The sequence below is a fragment of the Ursus maritimus genome, unplaced genomic scaffold (assembly GCF_017311325.1).
Source record: "Ursus maritimus isolate PB19 unplaced genomic scaffold, ASM1731132v1 scaffold_13, whole genome shotgun sequence".
Classification (NCBI taxonomy): Eukaryota; Metazoa; Chordata; class Mammalia; order Carnivora; family Ursidae; genus Ursus; species Ursus maritimus.
The window spans coordinates 41,663,134-41,682,285 of NW_024423675.1; positions in this window are offsets into that span (position 1 = coordinate 41,663,134).

The window sequence follows — 19,152 nt, forward strand, 5'->3', positions numbered from 1 at the left end:
AGGGAATCAGGGTGAGAGCGACAGGAGGACTGTAGAAGCTGCAAAAAAGAACACTGCCAGGAAAGACACTGAGGCCTGAAGCAGGAAACTCTCCCTGCAAGACTGAGCACTGCTCTCATATCTCACAAAAAAATTCTGTACACACATCTGGAAAAGAGTAGAAGCTAAATATATGTGCATTTGACACAGTCATGGTGTGGGAGAGAGGCTTATGAATTTTTTAGTGTTTTTGGAGCAAAAGTCCTACACGGAGAGAGTAATATGAAGTAGAGTAGAGATGTCAACACATCTTGGAACAGGTTGTTTCTGACAATGTGAAGGTTAACCTTATTTTAGAAGTGACAGAGCTTTAAGCACAGACTGGTATGACTGCCTTAATTTTAGTTAGCAATGTGAAGAATTATTTGGAAAGCACTGAAGACTAAAGGCACAAAGAACTAATACGCGGTTAGTATAATACAGGAGAGCAATGATTAAGGGCCTGAGCTACCATACATTGAAATCTCAAAACACACAGAGCTGTAATCCTTGCCTGCCACATGGTAGGTGCTCAGTCACTAACAGTTGAATGGATGACTAAAGCCAATAACAACAGGAATGGAGAGGAGGATATATTTAGGAGAGATGGAAATCATAGGAATCAAGTGTGGAATTGACAGGGTCAGAAGTCAAGGATAATTCTAGGATGTCTTAGTGAGTATAGGACAGATGATGCCAGTGACTAAGAAAGGATGATTTTCTGAGGGTGAGATAATGAAGCAAGTTTGGGTTAAGTTCAGCTCTGGGTGCTCGGGTCAGCCCGGTACAGATGACGCAGAGGCAATAAATAGAAACCTAGAAAAGTGGTTACAAATTGTACTTTATATCAGAATACCTAGAGTATTTGTTAAAATACAGACTCCTGAGTGCTATCCCCAGGTATTCTGATTCATGCAACATGGGATAAAGTCCAGGAATCTGCATTTTAAATAAGCATTCCTGGTGATACTAGTATAGGCTATTAGGACAGTTTTGTTTTTTTTTTTTTGAGGGAGAATTCATTTAGCCCTAAACTTTTGGTGATAGATTAGATATATAGATTTGAGAATCATTGACATAAAGATAATAATAGCCAACACTGACCACTTGCAATGTGACGAACTGTTCTAAGCACTTCACTATCGTAACACGTATAAACCTCACACCTCTATCAAGTAGTTGTTATTACAGATTGAAGAGCTGAACCTGGAGGAAGTTTGTGAGTTAAGAGAGGAGGTCTGAACTCAGGCAACCTACATTCATGGCCAGAAACCATGTTCCTAACCATTATTGCTAGTCTAGTCCTCCCATTTCTGTAACACTTGTTGAGAGTAATTACTAGTGGCAAAGGGGGTGAGATTGCCCAAGAAGGTGTCGTGTCTATGGGCCAAATATTGAATGCTGGAGAACATCAGGCATGAGTAGCTGATAAAGGTATAGGATTAGATGCCACTGGCAAGTATTTGAACCCATCCCAGGTTCTTTAAGGAGTGCCAGGTTTTCTTAACACAGAGAATGCAAATACAGAGAAGTTCTTAATAAATATTCTTTGTAATAATACTGATGATGGGAACTTAAGTATTTTCAGGTATCCTGAAGGACTACTTCACCAAGTTATCGTTTAATGACAAAATGTGGTGTTTCTTCATAATATTTTCAACTCTACTGAATTTTTTACATTGCTGACAATGGAAGAAATAACCTAGAGACAATATAATCTACACTAAGATTTTTGAAAATAAATATGCTTTACAGGTAAATGTCAATAATCGATTCCAACTGAAGAACTGCTTTTAATGCTGTGGAGTTGTCTAGTTCCAAGGAAAATAAGCATCAGAATGGGGAATTTAAATTCTGGTCTTTTTGTGCAATTCATCCTCAATGTCTCAGTTTGATCTCAAACTTGAAAATGAAAATGTTTTTAATACTTGCAAATACTGGAAACTTACTAAGTCTTGGTGTCCACAATCCTTGTAAAGTCATAGGGACACAGTTTAGCCCCTTGAGTTTCTTTTTATGTGTAAGTGAGCAGAATCTGATGTGCTGGAAGGATTTTGTTGTTTACACATTAGGAGATACAAAATAAAGGACTTCTATTTAGTCTATAGGACAATTTTCTAACAATAATTTAGTCAATCATTGAAATAAATTTTGAAGACTATGGAATCATTTGTTCCATTTGTGTATTCATTAGCTTTCTAAACTATTCTTCTTCAAAAAAAAAATTATTTCACCTTGTAGGTCCATGAATCCCCAGGTGTGCTTAAAGTTTGAAGAAATAATCAACTTTTTTTTCATTACCTTGTTTCTACTCAGCCACAGGATAGCCTTGACCAATTTGTTTCGTGTAAAGGAATCTCTTTTCCCTAGAAGGCAGTCTACCCCAAAAGGATATCCCTTATTATAACTCTGCTGGGCATTTTTAAGCAAAGGAACAAGAAAATGCTTAGAGTAAGCATCTATGTCAGAACCTCAAGATAGCAAAAGCAACATCTGTATAAAGCCTGTTCCAGTGTCTGCTTTTACCCGTCGTGACTTACCTCTATCTGCTTCTGCCAGAAGACAGATAAGTGAGGAAGGGTGTTTTGACACAGAACAAGTTGTATGGATGCTGGAAAGACAGGTGACTGTTTTAAAAAACATTTTGAACTTAACCAGTCACTAAATTGAAGATTTGGGGTAGAAGAAAAAGAGCATAGAAGTGATATTAATACAGTGAGAGCAAGACCCTCATTTCATCATAAAGATGAATGTCGATGTGCAGCAATTTGCAAATAACACATAATTAGGGATAGTTTTTGTAATGCAAAAATAAACCCTCTAATTATATATAGAACTGATTGTAGATAATGATAGTGATCTACTAGGAATAGATTAAAGGATTGAGATCATTTTTTTTCCCCACCCCATTCAAGCACTGAAGTTTCCTACATTGACCTGTAGAAATGGTATTAATGGGACACACTGAAGAGAAACTGTCTGGATTGCTTCAGCGGTTAGATTTACACATTTCCCAGAAACTTCCTTGTCAAGAACCTTTTAGAATACAATCATTCTCAAATCCTAAGCATGCCCACCAGCCCGTCAAAAAATGAGAGAAAGGGGGGCACCTGGGTGACTCAGTTGGTTGAACTTGTGACTCCTGGTTTCAGCTCAGGTCATAATCTCAGAGTCCTGAGATGGAGCCCTGAGCTCAGCGGGGAGTCTATTTGAGAGTCTCTCTCTCCGTCCTTCTGCTCCTCTCCCCCAACTCGAGCTCTCTCTCTCTCTCATTCTCCCCCACCATAAATAAGTAAATAAATAAATAAACAAACAAACAAACAAACAAAAAAAACTCTAAAAGAGAGAGAGAGAGAAAGGAAAAGCCACTCATTTAGATCAGTCTTGTGAGACCTAGGCAAAGGTTTTAGAACTTTGGAAAGAAATTTCACCAGAAAACTTTTTTCTCCCCTTCTCATGTCTATCCTTTTTCCTCCCCCACTTCTCTCCTCTCTTCCTTTCCTTTCCTGTTTCTTTTTCCTGGACCCTGCACAAACTCCGTCAGCTTTTTGTTTTTCTAGGTAAGTTATGGCAGGCAGAAGTATCTGAAAAGTACACAAAGCTCTTCAGAAAACAAATTTATCTTGAGAACCCCAAATATGCCTAATTTTTAAAAAATTAACTATCATAATATTACTCCCTGGTATGACAAATTATTCCTTTATTCAAAATGGAAAGGCAAATTTATGTATTGGCCTTGGCCAAGGGTAGTGTCTCCTTTGAACAAGTTGGGGTTACTTCCACTGAGCACATAGAATCCCAAGATGCCAGGTTCTCCTTGCCAGCCACTACCACTGTTTTCCACTAACTGCCCCCTGAAAGGTAGCAAGAAAGACAGGACACGGAGCAGTTTGTTAATCTAATATACAGTCCTTTGGGAAAGTATGACCCTAACTTTAAACTTTGGTGAGCAAGATGGAATGATACTATAAAAGGGGGAGTAGAAAGGTACTTAAAGGAAGATGAGGTTCCTATATTTTATTCAAACCAGCAAAATGACAATAGTAGACTATAATAAACTATACAAGATAAAATACCCAGAGCAAACACTAAAACAAAATCTATACAAAGGGATACACTCAAAAACACTACAGATAAATTAAAATGGAGAAATACATTCAAGTAATCCACAAAAAGGCAGGAAAAATAAAGCAGAGGAACAAAGAACAAAGGAAACAGAGAACAAAAAGTAAAATAAAGATATAAGCCCTAGCCTATTAGTAATTGCATTAAATGTAAATTGTCTAGATATATTAAGTAAAAGACAAAGATTGGTGGAACAGATTTTAAAAATTCTAACTGTATGTAGGAAGGTTGAAAGAAAAAAGATGGAAAAAAGACATACCATGAAAACATTAACCAAGACGGAAAGAAAGAATACATTAACATCAGATACAGTAAATTTAAAAGCAAAGAAGTTATCCAGGTCAGAGAGGGATATTAAATAATGATGAAAAAGTCAATCCACCAAGAAGACACAGCATCTTAAATGTGTACACACCAAACAACAAAGCTGCAAAATACATGAAATAAAAATTCACAGAACTGAAAGAATAGAAAAATCCACAAGTAAAGCTACAGCCTTCAACACCTCTCTCCACAACTGATAGAACAATTAGACAAGCAGATAAGGGGTTGTGGTAAATAAAATTATCAAAGATTATGGTTGTGATATCCACCGAGATAAGGAACACTGGGAAGGAGAAGGTTTACGAGGAGGAAGGAAAAGAAAATAAGCTGGACTTTGGTCAAGTTAAAATATTCAAGAGCAGTGTCAAAGGTGTAGTTGGATATATGAGAAGGTGAAAGGTTAGAAATACAGATATGGAGTCATCTACATACACGTCGTAATTGAAGCAATGGGCTTCAATGAGTTTGCCAAGCAGAGAGTATAGTGTTACATATGTAGTTTTTAATTGTAAGCTTGAACTTTGAGGAATTCTGACATTTGATGTCCGTGTAGAGAAAGAACAGTCTATTGGGGAAAATGAAGAAGTGGTCAAATATGTTAGATAAAAGTTAAGTGTGTGGGACATGAATATTAAAAGCATAGAGTATTTCAAAAAGAATGAGGGTCCCAAAGTGAATGCTGCTGAAAGGACAATGAAGACTAGAACTAAAAAATGACCACAGGATTTCTTGACAGTGAGGTCATTAATGACCTTGAGAGGAATTTGATGGGAGAAAAGGGGTAGAAGCTTGGAGTGGACAAAGGAATGAATGAAAAAAACTGAGGCATGTAGATGATAAGTAAAGGTAATCATTTTCATAAGTTTGACTGAAAAAGAGAAGTATGAGGAGCCGAGGGATAGGTTTCATTCATTCATTCATTCATTCATTCATTCATTCATTTATTGTTTAGATATGGTTATAGGTTTTTTTGTTGTCTTTTTCCCCCCCTGTTTTTCATTTTTCCCCCCAGGGAGAAAGATTAGACAAAACTGAGAGGAAGAGGCTAAGGAAAAGAGAAAGCTGATTCTGTAACTTTTTGTTAAAGGAAAGTTGGGATGAGAATCGAAGCAAGGACAGAGGGATTGGCCTTTCATGGGAGGGTGTACCCTCTTCTTAATAGGAAACACAGAGGAGATGCATACAAATATGGGTGTTGTTTGGTGGGGGGAAATTCAGGGAGTTCCTATCTGGTGTTTTTTGTTTTTCTTGAATGTCTTAAAAATCCCCATTTATGGAAAAACACAGAATCATTTTTGATATCCACAGATAAAGAAACAATATTTTCTCAAAAAAGAGAATAAAATTATGCGAAAAGGGGGGAGGAGATTTTATTGCAAAGCACTTTATATGAAAATTTCTACAGTAGCATAAAAATTAAGGCACACTGAGTTTTACAGTTAGTGAACCCTTAACCAGTTGTCTACATTGCAAAGAAGAAACTATTCTGGAAAATCAGGATGTGTGCAGACTCTTGGTTGAAAGTGACACAAAATCCTGGCTAAAATAGCTTAGGCAAAAAGAAACTGTTATTATTCCTGCAATTTTTAGTTTTAGGGGATGGCTTCAGCATGTCTACAGTCAGGCCTGAAATGATACCATGGAAACCTCACCTCGGCCTTCAGCTACATTCCTGCAGTCTCTCTCAGCTGACCCACGGAGTAGCAACAACGGAGTCTCCTGCTTTACCCTCTTAGATCCACACCCAGTACGGAAGGTCTAGGACATCTTTCCCGGTAGACCTAGGAAAATCTCCTTGGCTTTACCTGGGTCATGGGCCAATCCCTGAAATAATAGCTAAGGAGGATGAGATACGTGAATAGGCTTAGGTTTGTGGTTGCTGTGGGAGGTGAGTATGGAGTCATGTGGCCTTCCAATGGGAACAGATAGATCCCCAAAGGTCAAGGAAAGTCACATTTTGACTATTCAAAATGCAACCAAAGTGATTCACAATTTCACTTTTCTTCCCTGTATATAACCTTTGAGGTTAACAGCTAATGGATATGACAAATTACTGATTTGAGTTTCTCTTCTGCCCCCTTTACTATAAACTTGTCCTGAAGGTGCTAGACCCCAGTGAAATGACCAAAAGGTACTTTCCACATGGATGAGCTCTGAATCATGGGGAATGGTTGTGATAGTAACCAATAATTAAAAAAAGAAAAGAATTATTAGGGAAAAAAGATTAGAAGTATCTCTTTGTATTTAACTTTGAATATGCAGAGTTCACTGTGATTTAAAATGTGAAAAGGTATAATTTCAATTTTATTAAACATAACTCCATCAGCACATATTTCTCTGAGTAACATCCTGATACGGTGCATTCCTAAAATTAGTTTTTATCAACCATAGTCATTAAACATATTTTGGCATATGACATGACTTTGTTTATATTTGGTAAAATACAAAGCAAGCCCTCTAACCAGGAAGGCTTAGGTCGAACCCAATGCAACAGCATAAAGACGTTAGTAATATCAGCCCAGTACACTGTGAGCTCCTCGGGAGTCCCAATTAAGCAGTCGTCACTTCTGCGTTTCTTCTGCCTAGCCCTGGGCTTAGGATGTAATAGGAATGAGTAAGACTATGTCAATTGGATATTTTAGCTGGCCTTCTCTTTAGGATTCACAAGCATCATCACTCCACTGAGTTAAAGCTTTTAAAACACCATTTGGGTTGGAATCCTGGAGGTGGGGTACAATCCCTTCCTTGTTTTTCTCCTTATTACTACTTGTGTACACGTATTTCTTTCTCCTGAACTATGTGCTGCTTTCAGAGCAGAAACCATATCTGAAATTATATATTCATTTATCTATTTGCTAATTTACTTACCACAAATATTCATTGATTGTCCTCTACATGTTAGGAACTGTAACCGTGAAAAACAGAAACAACCCCATGAGAACACATGCCAAGTTTTAACTTGGCCTGTTATGGCTTCTTCCTATCTCTACTGCAGTATCTATCGAAGGATGAAGCACATAGTGGAGTTTTTAGAAATGCTTACTTAAATTAATTGATTCAGGAGAGTTCTACCAAATATAACCTATATCTATAGTTACTGTCAAGCCACAATGTAAATTATTCTTTATCCTCTTCAATTAACAGCTAAATAATAACCATCATTTATTCAAAATCTATCATGCAGGAACCTTATATACATCATTTTTAAAAACATTACAACAGCCTTATAAAGTTCCTCACTTTATACAGGAGAACACCAAGACTGGAAAAAAACATCTAGCAGAGCTAGGATTTGAACCCTGGTCTGTTTGGAAATGAAGCCTACAGTCTTACTCTTTTTCGCAGAATGATTTCAACACTCTTGAAATACCTGCCCCTTCAGTCCTTAAATTCCAATAGTTTTTGGCAGCTCTCTTCTTTCTTATTGCCCCCCACAGACCTTAACTTTGGACAACGGCAATCTACCACTTCAAGCAGCTCAATATAAATTCATCTGTTTGTTAATGTTAACAGCCATTGATCTTCTGCAGTAAAGACTGTTCAGCTCTCTTCTTCGTGGATGGGTCATTCAACCACCATTTTATAAATGTGATGGCTCTACCTCTCTGGGCTCAATGGGAAAGAAGCACTTCAAGCACTCTAAGAGAAGGCCCCTATTGGCTTACAGTTTCTGGACCTCAGGCACATAATCAGTCAGTGGTCAGAAACAGTCAGCACAGTGATCTGCTCAGATGGGAATCCCATTCTTGTGCAAGTGAGCTCTGCGAACTCTGAATGATTGCAATTCTTCTCACTCTTTAGCGATTCAAGTGTGTAAACATCATCAAGAGAGCTTTGTTCTCATTGTTCTTTTACATACACAATACCTGTATTTTGCTCTTGTTTATGAAACCTATTTCTGTTGTATGTTCTTCCAACAACAGTGAGGCCCTTCCCATTCTGAAGTAGTATCCCAAGGGCTATAATGGGAGCAGATTCCACTGAAAACTGGGCTTAGTGTAAACAGTATAAAACATGCAAACTCCAAAGCCTGGTTGCTAGGCTCTCAACACAATGAAAAATATTCACGTAAGGTTTATTATAAAGGACCAAGGTGATGGGGAAAAAAAAAAAAAGCAACTGCCAGTGGTTCCATTGAGAGGTGGTCTCTGAGGTCAATGTCCACGAGCATCTTCATCATTGTCTTTTTGGAAAGGTGAAAGGTTCCTCGCCCAAATGTGGGAACAAACAAAAAAACGTATACCCTGAAACAATAATCTGCAGAGACAAGACAGCGCCAGAAAGACAAAGCCAGTTCAGCTGTGTTTCCTGACAGCCCTGCCCAGCACACTTCCACCTCAGGCAGAGAACCGAGTTTCTAAAGAATAATTATATCAAGTGATGTCATGATGGATGGCCTCTTTCCAGTGGCTTCATGGCTTATCTTTTGAGCCAGAGCGTTAGGGGAGGTAGCCTGCTGTGAACTGTTGTGGCCGTTTGATGGTGGGAGGAGGGGTAAGACCGGTCAACTTTCGGTGTTCTAACTCATATGGGAGTGCAGGGCCGGAGCTCCACCCACCCCGTCCTCTGACATTAACCATGCACTGATGCCACTCCTTTTGTAAAACAAATCTCAATATATTATCAACTTTGCTTGTGCATATAAATTTTTCCCAATAGCTTTGTAGCACTAGACAATATTCAAAGTGCTTTATATATATTTGCCAATTTTAGTCATTCTTACAACCTGACATTGATCCCATTTTATAGATGAGGAAACGAAGCACAAGAGGTAAAGTGACATGTGCGGTCACACTATAGGTAAATGGTAAAGCCAGGACTCAAACCTGCCCCCAGAGCCTGCCCTTAGTCACTCCCAGTGCTGCCATTACGATGATTTTTTAAAAATTATTATTATTTCCAATAAACTTCTAGGCAAAGCTTATAAAAACAAATCATATATTTCTCAATAAAAATTCAGGCATAAGCTTTTATTATAGGATGCCATAAACGTGACCATTGTTTATATATTTAAATCACATGTAATTAATGCTTTAAATCGTAAGTAAAATAATTTATTCTTTAAAACACAGCGAAAGAGTCTATCTTCTGCTACCCTTAACCCGGAATACGCACACCGACACGGAACCGCAGCCAGCTCACAAGAAGCACAAAATATACCTCTTGGGGTATCCACATTTATGTGACGATTTGAAGGAAATTATATTAAATCAAATGTGAATATATATTATAAAGAAAAAAGAAAAATCAGTAAGATAAGATAGCAGATGTCCAAGAAGTGTTGAGCTTATAGCAGCTTGCTTCAATTCTAACTGAAGATTGAGGGTTTCTGGGTTTGTGTTCATGACCTTCTGCCACTCGGAGCTTCTTGGGTAGAAAAGCGTAAGAAGCACTAAAGAAGAAAACACAAGTGCTATTTGTGCATAAGTAAAGTTTTGCAAGACTTTTCATCTTGTTTTTCACAGACCTACTCATAATGATTTCCATCACTTTTATAATTTGAAGGATGGCTGTAAAAATTAAATGGTGCAAACAGAAAAGAAACTCCTGATGTGAGAGCCATAAATAATGCATTTTACACAAAGTAGGAGCAAAAGCAGCCAACCAACCTCTTGATTTGGAACAAATTCTTTAAAATTATCATTTTTCTCGCATTCTTATAATGGTAGAAACAGCTTCATCATCTCTCAGGGGGCCACGGTGCTCACTGAACCATCTCTGTGGCTCAACATTATTTCGAGCACTGGGGCAGCTTCCAAGGAAAGGAGAAGACATGCTTTTAACCCATTAGCAGTTTCCAAGAAAATGGCACAGATGAAATGAACATAAATTACAATGCCTGGAAATACAAATACAATGAGTGTGTGTAACAGTTGAGGACAGAGGTTTGTTTTGGTAACATGATTATTTATATATGTAAGAAGGGAACTATAGAGTTTGGGTCTATTCACTCAGTATTTCAATGTCCAGCAGGTGTAACCCTCACCAATTCAAATAGGTAGGCTTACACACACCCCTATAAATAAAGTGTCTGTCAGTCTTTGTATAGCAAAGCAAACGTAGACTAAGGCATTCTCTGGAGGAAAGGAGTTTGAGCTGTTATCAGATCCCATTATTGGAGTCACAGGAATAACTCAAGTTAAATGTTCACCATCTCTCTATAAGGGAACTATTGCATGCATAATTAAAGCTATGAATGCATATTGGCTGCTGGCTTTGATGGTATGCAAATCTCACATACCTAGCCCTACCTTCCTTTGCTGCTATTCTACTCCCCCTACATTCTTTAATCCGTGTGCAATGTGAAGTGAATGTTCCACTTAACACTACCAGGAGTCATCCTAGTAAAACATGTAAATGTTTTGTGCGTTTAGATGTAATAATACTCTTTTAGACTTTAGTGGTTAAAAAATGAAGTTTCTTTTCAGTTTAAGTAAAGCCTCAACCTCAAACATGGAAAGAAACTCACCTTAATAATCTACTTTTACCAGTGTCTCCCTCCATCTGTTTGACATCTTGGTCTGGTCCTCGGTCAGGCCTTACTTAAAAGCAAAACTGAATTAAAAATCCATTTTCAATGTCAACCACATTTAGTCACTACTGTTTATATGTTATTGATCTTAAGAAAAACTCTAATTCCATGCGATTATACAACTGTTATAATTATATAAATCTAATTCTAATACAGTTATATAATTCTACCTCTCAGGCAAAAACTATGACCTAATAAAACCTTTTCAAATCTTATACTCAATAAATTCATGAAGCACAAGAAGTGTCAACCTTTGTCCATTCCTAAAGAGAAGAGTTGCTTTTAACAATTCATTGAAGACATCACAATTGTACTTTTACATAAGTTGATTATTAAATTTTTTTTCCCAAATGAGAGAACTGAATACCAGAAAGTATCAATAAGTCTACTTTAAAGGGAACAACTAAATTACTATGAAAAAGCAGCATAGATGATGTTCAAAGGAAGCATAATTATTCCAGCATTATTTCTAAATATTTTGTTGGTCGGAATAGCAATCATCTTTTAATTAGTGTTTTATAAATCTGTTGCTATGCATAGCATTCTACTTGTGGTGTGTTTTAATATATTCCTTGGTCATGTTTTTGCAGTTATAAAAAAACAAATACAGTGTTATTTCTCAACGAGCACATAACATAACTGACCTTATAAAAACATCATTAGTGATAGGAAAGATGCATGCCTATACTATGACTAAGGGTAGCAGCCCGGTACCTTCCAGGAGAAAGGAGATTTATGCATCATTACGTGCGTTTGCAAAGATGGACTTCAGAGCTTTTGCGATGGGCTCCATCCAGGAGGTAGGAGAGTGTGAGTGTGACCTGGAAAAAGAGCCCCAGGTTAGCACTGGGGAAGGTGGGAGTGTGAATACTGTTTGGTTTCCAGTTTTTTCTTCTGTCCTGCACTATGTCTAAAAAGCCTCTTGAGAAACAGTAAACTGGGAATTTTGACCATAGGATACATTTATAAGACATTAAAAACATTTTTTTCCAAGGAGAATTATTCAAATTTGAAAAAAAAAATCTTTCAAAAATTTGTTCATGAGCAGAGAGATCTACTCTGGTAGTGCTCTTTGAACTTCAAAAAACAGAGACTCACTTGACATCTGGGAAGAAGGGTGGTATTACCTGAAAGTGGTCAAACAAATCAGAATGGATGAGAGGTCATACCCTCTCAGGGCTTCTCTTTGACTCAGTCTCTCTCAAGGTCGTTTTTCCTCTACCAGCTTTTTCTCTCTTCTGTCGCTTCATAGCCTCATCTTGCACGTGCCTTTGACTTACTCAAGCCTGTGGCAATCTGACAGGTCCAGTAAAATTACTTCTTGGGAATTCATTCCTTGTTTCTTACTCCAAATTTCCGAGGGGAAGACTCTAGTTGGTCCAGCTCACCTCTGCATGCCTGCCCCTGAAACAATGGTAAATCTATGAGCGAGCTCTCTTGGAGTCAAGCTTGTGCAATCTCTGAGCACGTGTGGGGTGCAGCTCCTGGAATGACTTAAGACTTCATGGAGCAAGGGTTATAAAGGGAGCACCTTCCCTAGAAAGGCCGGCAGCAGGACTGACGGTGACCAACAACTCTAGGACACTTGAGTTCTAGTATCCTCTCAGCCCATTATGAAAATATGCAGCTATTGATTCAACATTTTTATTAAGCATTAGTGGGTCAGACGTTGGGAGAAATGACAGTTCGAGGCTGCTTGAAAGCACCTGTTCCCAGGGAGCCCCTTGACTACCAGCCTCATCCCCTGCAGACCTGTGGAGGCTCCCATGCTTGGCACTCCTCGCTGAAAGCACATTTTTGATTTGATATGTTTATGAAATTAATTTATTTTGTCAGTGTGAAGGAAAGATGACTTTCTTTGTGTGCATACTTCCCCTTTGCATAAAAACTGAGCTTGTGTCTTCACAGCACAAAATTCAAGACTGGAACCTCCAAATCATTCTGGAGGGTTTACAGCATTGTACTCTCTGAAATGATAGAAATACAAGTATCTTTCTAAGGCATAAATAAAAGAAAATATAAGTGCCAAAGCAGGGAGAGCTGGGATGAAGGAAGCAACGCCTGGAGAAGGCAAGAAGGGAGACCCACATGAAGAATGATGTTTTCTTATTTAATAATGTCTGCGAGTCACAGGCTAGAATCTTGCCGTATTTGTTTATGTATTTTTTTTTCACCAAGTTTAACTCTTTTTTCTTGGCAAACACTCAATGCTTTAAAAAGATCTTTCACTATCGCAGCTAGGTGATCAAGGTTAACAACAACAGTATACGTCATGTTGATAGTACGTACCCTTGATATGATGTGGTAAAAATGACACTTCACTTTTGTGGCCTTTCCCCAAAAAAAACGCATACATAACCCCAGAGTAATCACTAGACAGGCATCAGACAAATCACCTTTGACGAACGTTCTTAAAAACACCTGACCAATACTCCTCAAAAACAATCAAGGTGACTGTCACAGCCATGACAGCCTAAGGAGACAAGCTAACTAAATATAATGTGATATCCTGGATGGGATCCTGGAACAGAAAAAGGACACTAAATAAAAACAAAGGAAATAAAAATAGAAATAAACTAAGGAAATATGAATAAAACTAAGAGAATATGAACTAAAGAAATATGAACTTTAGTTAATAATAATGTATCGATTTTAGTTTGATAATTGTAACACTTATAATTGTAACCATGTTAATGTAGGACATTAATAACAGGGAAAACTGGCTATAGGGTACATCAGAACTCTCTATACTATCTTCCCAATTATTCTATAAATCCGAAGCTGTTCTTAGAAAGTAAAATCTATTTTAAAAAAATCAATACTACTTAAAGGAACAAGAAACATTCTTTTTGTTTGTTTTAATGAAAAAAATGAATGTAATAGTTTTGATCTGTTATGGTTGCACTTAAAGCTTCTCTTTTAAATTCAGTGCTTCATAAACTCACTTTGCTCACAGGTTCTAGAAATTAAAAAAAAAAAGAGGGAAATAAGGAATGGAAAGGGGTTACATTGTTCAGGGATCTTGCCTTTCTATCAAACACACTGCTTTAAAAAAAATCAAGTATGTAATGATACAATCATTCATGCCTAGGCTCCATTTTAAAACGCAATGCAATTGTACTATACAAAATATTACAAGTATATGAAAAGAAACAAAATGCGCAGGTCCAGACATACAACAAATTGCCCCTTCTTCCATTTTTACCCCATATGCCTTCCTACTTGCTGCAATCATAGTTTGATAAAATTGGGAACTCTGACGTTTATACTAAAATTTTATGACTAACATTTTCCAGGTTACTTCACAGTCTTCACATCTTCCCTTTAAAAGCTTGCATAATAGCCCACCAAGCAGATATAACCACAATCTTGTTGAACAATCCCCTGGTGCTAACGTTTCCAATTCCCATTTCCACCACGGAAGAATCCGATTTCCCCTACTCCTCTGTGTTACTCAGCTGAAAGTTGAGATGATAACAGCAGTGTGTTTATTCCTTGGAAAAACATTCAGTGTCTGACCCCCCCCTTTTTAAAAAATATTTTATGTGTTTATTGAGAGAGCGAGTGAGCAGGGGGAGGGGCAGAGAGAGAGGGAAACAGAATCCCAAGCAGACTCCCTGCTGAGCACGGAGCCCAACTCTGGACTCCTGGGCTCCATCTCATGACCTTGAGCTCCATTTCATGACCCTGAGATCATGGTCTGAGCTGAGACCAAGAGTCTGCCGCTCAATGGACTAAGCCACCCAAGAGCCCCTGGCGTCTGACCTCTTGACCCGCGAGCAGCTCCTGCTAGGGCCCAGGGGGGAGGTGTGCGGGCCCCTGCTCAGCAGTTTCCACACCGCAGAGCAGAAGTGCAGCTCCTGGCACTATGCTAGGCTTCCTCCTTCCCCTTCCAGTTCTCCTGACGCCACACTCTGAAATCATGATGCCTCTGGCATCTAAAGACCCTTAACCCACGCATAAAATAAAAAATGAAAGTTGCTGCTCTTAATTTTATGCATCACATGTCTAAAAAATGAAATTTCTTCATGGACAGGAACTTGAAAGAGAGTAATAACAGGTGAGAGAGGCCGTGCTGGATAATAAATCACAAAGCCGCAATGTCTCGGGAGGCGGAGGTCATGTGTTATTTGTAAAATGTCATCATGCTGAGATCATCACTGAAACCTGTCAACTCGAGAGAGATAAATGCACCATACAACTGGCTTCTTTTCTGTGTGTGTGTGTGTGTGTGTGTGTGTGTGTGTTTACATCACAAGTGATTAAATGAAATGTGTTATTCTTCCCAACCTCACCAGTCCAGCTCCAGTTCGGTTTTGCTACAGATAGAGACAGGAGGGGAAGTACACTTCTCTCTACTTTAAAACATGTTCTGTGGCAAAAGGCACAGGAGACTAGGGGCTGGGACCAAAATGGGTAGGAGTGCTCAGTACCAACTCATACAAGTGATCACTAAATTGGCAGAATTTACGTCAGGGAGATGAAAAGCATGAGTAATGTTCTTGTCAAAAAAGGACATTCTGGACTATCCCATACAAACAAGCAATAGAGGGACGCTGGAGTCCTGCCCACACAGCCTCATGAGTAAACATTTGTGAGGTCAGGCTCAGCAGGGAGACACAGGCGGTTCCTTTCTTTGTGAGTTGGAATCAATACATAGAGCCCACTGCTCATCCCAAGAGAGAATGGAAGAGTCCAGAAAACCGACACGAAGCAGATAATATCACATCAGTCAGCTCTGCCCCACCTCGGTGACTGTGAGCCAAGATGCAAGTGGGAGTTAAGTGTGGTGTGGAAGGACAGACTGCCACCTTCGGTCTGACTGTACTGGGTCGGGCCTGCACACACTGGGAAAACATTTTACCGTGAAGGGACTGACAGTACAAAGGAGCTTTTTCTAGTTAGACATAGTAATTATCTTTTTCATTGTTAAACTGGCTTCGTTTGCTTTAGGTAAGATTCTTTTGTATGTCAATAGACCTCACTCTATCACAGGAGAGTTCAAAGTCTTGAAAATTCCTTGCATCCCTTTTCCCCACTATAATTTTTTTGTCCTCTTCATATTTTCCTGTTTCTGCATTATTTCTCCCTTTTCAAAATTCTGGTAATATTTGCCTGTTTAAATGAATAAAATTCAGACAACTTGAATCTTGTGTAGTTCAGTTGGCTGTAGTGTCAAAACTTCTCGTCATAGAAAATTAACTGGGTGTTCAAGAACCTGCTTGATTCATAGCTTCAAACACTAGCCCGGTCTAATAAATCAGCCTCCAAATTAGGTTTATCAACTTGGAAAAAGTAGCGTTTTTATTTTACTTTTCAGAAACATCAGTCAGTGGGTTCCTAGGGCACTATGCCCACCTTATCCATATTTGTATTATCCATAGGGCCTAGCTGAGATCATCTTCTGTAACAGGAATTCAGGAGTATTGAATAAGTAGAAAAATACAGTGTTAAGGTAAAAAAAAGAAAATGGGACATAGTTAAAATATGAATTTGGATAAAAACAGAAATCCAACACAAGTTTTGTGAAGGTGGGTTCTCATGACACCCTTCTCTCCCACGCCAGGGGTGGTTATGGAAGAGTCTGGTGCTCCTACCACAGACCTGACGCTCTGGCTGCCTGAGCTGGGATTAGGGCCTGGGGTGGGAAGGGCAGGGCTTAGCAGGCCAGGCAAAGCAGAGGTAAAGGTGTTATCTGAAATCGTAAACAACGCCCTGGCTGTAAAGCTTCTGGAAGGTGATGACACTGCCAGGTGGCAACAATGGTGGCTGAGAAAGCAGGGGCTGGTTTACGGCCCCATGTGTCCCCTCTTCAAGACCTCTTCCCATAGAGTTCAACAACACGGATACAAAGACTTGCCAGGTCTGGTGATAGAATGTCATGTAAAATATACTCTATGCATATTTAAATTTCTTCCCACATACACCTTTTATGTGTGGACACTTCTTCTCTTTGCCAGTATATTGTCATCTATTCATTCAAGCTGTCTTGGAGACTTTTCCAATTTTGGCACCAAAGGAACCTGTATGCTATTAATAGTAGAAGGTATTATACTTGTTTGCACATAGAGTTATGCGCTATTAATCCTAAGGTCAAGTCTTGAAGATGAAGTCTTGTATTTAAAAAAGAAACAAAGCTGTAACTAAGACTGCTACTCTTCATTCTGTCATCAGTGTCTTTGTCTGGAGTAGAGCACTATGCATTTCTACTGGGTTTTCATCTCTTCAATTTCTCTTCCATGAAGGCACGTGATGGCACATACTAGCGTCTGGTTGAATCTTGAGATCCCTTGAAAACAGAATGTAAAGACCCAGGTTTGTAGGCAGGCAGTTCATTTGGAAGCGTTCGTCAATGGTGCATATACGGCATAGTGGGTGGGTGCTTTTGCTTAATTTAGCTCATTTAATTTTCACAACAATCCTAAAGGGAAATAACAATAACAGGTAAACTTTCAAAGGCACAACAATAACCATCATCAATACTTTAAGTCCAATGTTTTATCAATGAAGAAGCTGAGGCACAGAAAAGTTAGGAAAGTGCCCAACATTTTGCAGCCAGTGAACAACAGAGTCACAGTCAAATCCCGATAATCTGGTACCAGAGACCTTGCTCTTAGCCATGAAGCTCCAGTGCCTCTTGAATAGTGGGATAGTATGTTTATTTGGTTTTTTCGATTTGCTTAGGGATTTTTTTAATAGACTTTATTTTTTAGAGCAGTTTTAATTCACAGCAACATTGAGCAGAAGGTAGAGATTCCCCATCTCCATCTTGCCCCCACACATGCACAGCCTTTCCCATTATCAACATCCCCCACCAGAGTGGTACATATGTTACAACTGATGAACTTACATTGACAGATCATTATTACCTAAGACCATAGTTTACATTAACGTTGACTTTTGGTGTGTACATTCTATGGTTTGTACAAATGTAGAAGGACATGTATGTACGTGTCCTTACAGTATCATACAGATTGGTTTTATTGCTGTAAAAATCTTCATGCTCTACCTATTCATCCCTCCCTCCTCCTTAACCCCCCGGCAACCACTGATCTTTGTACTGTCCCCATAATTTTGCCTTTTCCAGAATGTCATATAGTGGGAATCATACAGAATGTAGTCTTTTCAGACTGGCCTCTTTCACTTTGTAATGCATATTTAAATTTCTTCCATGTCTTTTCATGGCTTGATAGCTTGTTCTCTCTCTTTAATAACAGAGTAATATTCCATCGTCTGGATGTGCCACAGCTTATGTACTCATTCACCTATCAAAGGACATCTTGGTTGCTTCCAAGTTTTAGCAATTACAAATAAAGCTGCTATAAACACCCATGTGCAGGTTTCTGTGTGGACATTGGTTTTCAACTCCTTTTGGTAAATACCGAGGAGAGTGATTGCTGGATTATACGGTAAGAGTATGTTCAGTTTTGTAGAAAAGTATCAAACCGTCTTTTGAACCGTCTGTACCATTTTGCATGCTCAGAGCAACGAATGAGAGTTCCTGGTACTCCATATCCTCATCAGCATTTGGTGTTGTCAGTGTTCTGGAGTCTGGCCACTGTAGTGTGTGGTGGTTTCTCACTGCTGTTTTAATTGCATTTCTTTTTCATGACATATGACATGGCATTTTTCATATGCTTATTTGCCATCTGTATATCTTCTTCAGTGGGGTACCCATTAAAGTTTTTGCCCAATTTTTAATCAGATTGTTTTCTTTTTGTTGAGTTTTAAGAGTTCTTTATATGTTTTTGTTAACAATCCTTTATCGGATATGTTTTTTGCAAATATTTTCTGCGAGTCAGTGACTTGCCTGCTCTGGTAAGTGTGATTCTCTGTATCTGCCTGTCTGCCTCCCCAATTTTAGGGGCAGCAGTTTGCCATGTGACCTCCTTTCCTTACAGAACTAAAAGGAGTTGTTGACTTTTCAGTTTGTTCAGCTTTTTATTGTTATGACCATGTGGCAATTTCCAAGCTGATTGTAAGCCATAACAGAAACCAGAGTCAGTATGTTTATTTTCCAGATGAGAAAACGGAGACTCACATATATTTGCATTAACTGTCTGGCCACAGCTTTTCTATCAACCACTCCTAGAGCCGCTGAAGTCTATACGGCCACATTTTGTGTCTCGTGATCCTTTTCCTCCCTGGCCCTC